Source organism: Brassica oleracea, chromosome C9, assembly GCF_000695525.1.
Source record: "Brassica oleracea var. oleracea cultivar TO1000 chromosome C9, BOL, whole genome shotgun sequence".
Taxonomy (NCBI): domain Eukaryota; kingdom Viridiplantae; phylum Streptophyta; class Magnoliopsida; order Brassicales; family Brassicaceae; genus Brassica; species Brassica oleracea.
Genome location: NC_027756.1, coordinates 32,970,678 through 32,975,512, shown reverse-complemented (window position 1 = coordinate 32,975,512; position 4,835 = coordinate 32,970,678). Strand labels below are relative to the sequence as shown.

The 4,835-nt window shown below is 43.5% G+C and overlaps 1 pseudogene; it reads left to right on the top strand.

The window, feature by feature from the left end:
- LOC106314816 overlaps positions 1–3,430 on the top strand; it is an 8,049-nt pseudogene extending 4,619 nt beyond the window's left edge.
- Positions 3,431–4,835: the final 1,405 nt, after the last annotated feature.

Here is a 4,835-nt window from a genome sequence, read left to right as displayed (position 1 = left end):
GGACCTGAATTTGAGACAGCGTAGATGGATGGAATTGTTAGCAGATTACAACTTGGATATTACATATCATCCAGGTAAGGCCAACCATGTGGCAGACGCCTTGAGTAGACGCAGGAGTGATGTTTCAGGAACCAAGGAGGTTCAGGAGCTGACTGGAACAATTGCTAGTCTCAGATTGTGTGCAATCACTTCAGATGGGGAGACAGCTGGTCTTGATGCTTTGGAACAAGCAGGTTTATTATGGAGGATACGCAGAGTTCAAGATGATGATGAGGCTTTGGCTAAACAGATTGAGATCGAGAGTATTGGATATCATACAGCTTTGAGCGGGATGTACATGTACCGGAACCGAGTTTGTGTGCCAGATGATAAACTGCTACGGAAGGAAATTTTACAGCAAGCACACAACTCACGTTTTTCTATCCATCCAGGGAATACCAAGATGTACAGAGATTTGAAGCGTTATTACCATTGGACTGGTATGAAGAAAGATGTTGCTACATTTGTATCGCAGTGCCAGACATGTCAGATGGTTAAGGCTGAACATCAAGTGCCTAGCGGATTATTGCAGAACCTGCCGTTGCCAGAGTGGAAATGGGACATGGTGACTATGGATTTTGTGACTGGACTTCCGACAACCTTTGGTGGGAGGAATGCTATTTGGGTGATTGTGGATAGAATCACCAAGTCTGCTCATTTTATAGCGATTAAGAAAACAGATGGAGCTGATCAGTTGGCGCAGATTTACCTTAGAGAGATTGTGAGGTTGCATAGAGTTCCTGTCAGCATTGTATCGGATCGAGACACAAAGTTTACATCTGCGTTTTGGAGGGCCTTTCAGAAGGCGCTTGGGACAAAAGTTCATATGAGTAAAGCTTATCACCCGCAGACAGATGGACAGTCAGAGAGGACTATTCAGACTTTGGAGGATATGCTCAGGGCTTGTGTTTTGGATTGGGAAGGAAATTGGGGAACGTATCTACCTCTAGCGGAGTTTGCATACAACAACAGCTATCATTCAAGTATTGAAATGGCACCATATGAGGCGCTTTATGGTAGGCCTTGTCGTACACCACTTTGCTGGACAGAAGCGGGAGAGCGACGACACTTAGAACCTGCAAGGTTCAGGAGACAGTAGAGCAGGTGGAGATGCTCAAGTCTCGGCTTAAGGAGGCTCATAACCGACAGAAGAGTTATGCAGATAAGCGCCGTAAGGATTTAGAGTTTCAGGTGGGCGACCTGGTATACCTGAAAATGAGGACATTTCAGGGAGGATCTAAGACTCGGAAGCTAAAGAAGCTTAAACCAAGATTTATGGGGCCGTATCCTATTTTGGAACGGATAGGAGCAGTTGCTTACAGATTGGGATTATCAGCAGAGTTGCCGGACTTCCATGATGTGTTCCATGTGTCAGTGTTGAGAAAAGTTGTGAGAGAGCCAGAGCTCATTCTGCAGCAGCCACCAAGTGACCTTGGTAAAAATTTGTCTGCCCTTTGTCAGCCAGTACAGATTTTGGAGAGGCAAATGAAAGCGGTTCAGGGGATGATGACTAGTTTGGTCAGAGTCCGTTGGGAGAGAGACGGGATTCAGGAAGAGACCTGGGAGACCGAAAATCAGTTGAGTATTGACTATCCAGAGCTTTTTGAGGATGGTATTGGACAGTCGGTTCAGGAGCCGAATTCGGGGTCGAATTCCTTATTAGTGGGGGAGAAATGAAACGACCCAATTCCCAGCCCAGTGACTTCGGCCCGTCAGAGCCCGTCAGTGTTGCAGGAAGCCCTTGGTGAGTCCCATATATAAACCATTGTCCCCCATTATTTATTCTTCAGAAACCCTAAGCGTTGTAACTCTACAGAGACTGAGCCGTCACTCACACCTGAGATCGTACCGCCGCCACCACCACGTCCAGAGCCGAGATCGACCAGTTCACCGCCGATCCCAGACGAATGTAACCGGGAATCATCTTTCCGATTTGGTTTTAAAAACAGCCATTCATTCAATCGATCATAACTCACTAACCATTTGGAATTTCGTAATTCTAAGACCACCATCGTGATCGTGACGTCGAGACGAGTCGGGACCAAGAAGATCAGCCGGAAAGTCGCCCGGACGCGCCGTCAAGCGCGGCATTTCTCCCGCGTCGTTCCGCGCGTGTGGCACACGCGCCGCCGCCGTCCTCCACACGTTCCGCGCGTGGATCTCACGCGCCACCACCACGCACCGTGTTCAGTCGCCGCCGTTGATTCTGGTAAGCCGCCGTCCTTTTTCCGCAAACGTCAAGCGCGGCTTTTCTCCCGCGTCGTTCCGCGCGTGTGGCACACGCGCCGCCACCACGCACCGTGGATCGTCGCCGCCGTTGATTCTAGTAAGCCGCCGTCCTTTTTCCGCCGCCGGTGACTCGGCCGGTAACTCGGCAACTCGACCGAGTCGACTCGGTGAGTCAGCCCGGATCCGGTCAACCGGTTGGGTTAATCGATTTTGGTTCGGTTTAGGTTAACCGGTTATTTATTAAATCGATTTCTGGTTTAAATTAATTAAATTTGTTAAGTTAAACCGGTAGTTAAAATTGCTTTAAATTCGGTTATGGAAAACCGATTTGGTTCAATTCGATTTCAATTTGGTCAAGGGTTGACCGGCTTGAGTCAGAGTTGACCGGGTTGACCTTTGACCAGCGGGTTGACTTTTGACTAGATCGCCGGTTATCCGTTTTTAACCGTTCGAAGGGTGTTCTGACTCGATTTTTCGCCCTGATTTCAGATTTGGAGTCTGTTTGAGCAGTTGGAGTTCATAGCTATTACTTTTCCACGTTGCTAAGGTGAGGGTCTTTTCCCGAGCTTCTCTTACACGGCTTAGGACCTCGAATAAGTATAATTTATTTCTAATGTGTTTCGTCTGTGTGAAATCGAGTCTGTCATTGTTTGTTTAGTTTTTAGGTTCTTTGCTTAAACCGGAACTAGGGTGTTAGATGGTTCAACAATGCTTGTTCATTTATAATTGATAATATATATGTATATAGTATATTGAGGTGATTTGGGTGTTAGCCGACCATGGAGACGTAATTCTGTGTGTCGGCTGGAGACCAGTACATTGGTTGTGGTGTATGCTGCGACACAGCTTAGTCGACCTGTTGTGCCAAGGCTTCGAGGTCGATAAATCGTCTACGGGCGTGTGTTACCGAGCACATATTCGGTGTTGTTTTGGCCTGTTAGTGGGCAGCGAGTGTGCACCTCGCTAGGACTGTTGTGTGATCTTTGGGTACTTTAGGTACCGTGTTTGCAATGTGTTTGCAACGTGTATTATTAAATTATATTTATTCGGAGTGCTCTGTCCGGGTCCATGGACTTCGGGTTTTGTATCCCATACCTCACTGAGTAACTTCCCCGTTACTCACCCCTTATTTGCCCTTTCAGGTGAGACTGACGAGTAGGAGATTGATCGGACAGCTGGTGCTTTTAGGCGTTTTCCTTTGTTCTATTTCTCAGACTTTTATTTATTATTTTGACGATTATTTCAGTTATTTCGACTATGAGATTTATGGATTTATTTCGTTATTTATATGAAAGTCGACTTTCAGACCTTTTTACGGATTTAAGATATAAGTTGTGATTAGTAGCAAGCTGGTCTCGAGTGTTAATGAGACGGGTGTTACACTATCTTTCTTTTTTTTTCACTTTTTTTTACTTCGTCTATTTTTCTCATAAATTATCATTTTCAGCGTATTAAAGGATGCGTTTCAAAATATTGGAGTGATTGAGTATATGACAAAGTTTTGCTTCACATTTAAATGCTTTGTTCTATCAGTGTTTTTTTTTTTTTTGAACAACACAATTAACTGTCAAAACCAATTGACAAGGAAGCAAAATTATGGACCGTCGCAGCGATATTCACATGATAACCTAAGAACATTTTATTAGTACGGCGTCCAAGATTATATCGAAAAGGACAATATTCATATCTTAGAGAATGTTGTCGAAAAGAAAAGAAAATCATATTTGAAGAGTATTGAAAAAACGTACAGCGAAAATGGAATATATGAGAACTGAGAATAGAATATTAACATCGGCCACTTGTTGTTCTTGGCTGGAAAACAACATGACCATGAGTCTCATACAAAAGTCGTTCATTATTGTTTGATTACAACAATTGTTGTCGTGTAAGATTAATTTATATTGCTTCGCGTAGGTACCGGCCGACGAATAAATAAAAAATTAATAAAATATATATATATTGTTATAAAAATAAAGAAAAAGTCTATCTTTATTCATAACACAGAGGTTCTTTGTATAGAAGATTACACCATCATAGATAAATGGAAAGATTACAAATCATAATCTCTTGGTTAAGAGTCATCCACAATCTGGTTCATAACACTCCCCCTTAGATGCCTTAACCATTTAGATCTTGTAATGTGCTTTAATGTGCTTTAATGTTGCCTCATTAAAACCTTACCAGGAAAACCCAATTGGGACAAAACCATGGTGAAGGAAAAAAAGTACAACACACATTACTGCCCCTGATTTGGATTTTTCTGAATGTCCCTTGGACCTCTCAAATTTTCTGCAATCCGTGGGTGATGAAGATCTTGGGCATAATATGTTTCGTCCTCGAACATGATAGTTGGTTCTTCTTTACCATCGGTCATGCCACAATCTGATCGAACATATTGAGTCATCGACCTCAAATACACACACACGAAATCTTGGATGATGTTGCTGTGATATGCGTGTACCACCATGTGTAAAACATAACCTGTCTGAAAACAAATCAACTAAACCAAATAACCCCTCTTTGGGCTGGTTAGTATAAAATAAACCAAAATCAAAGGCTTCTTCATC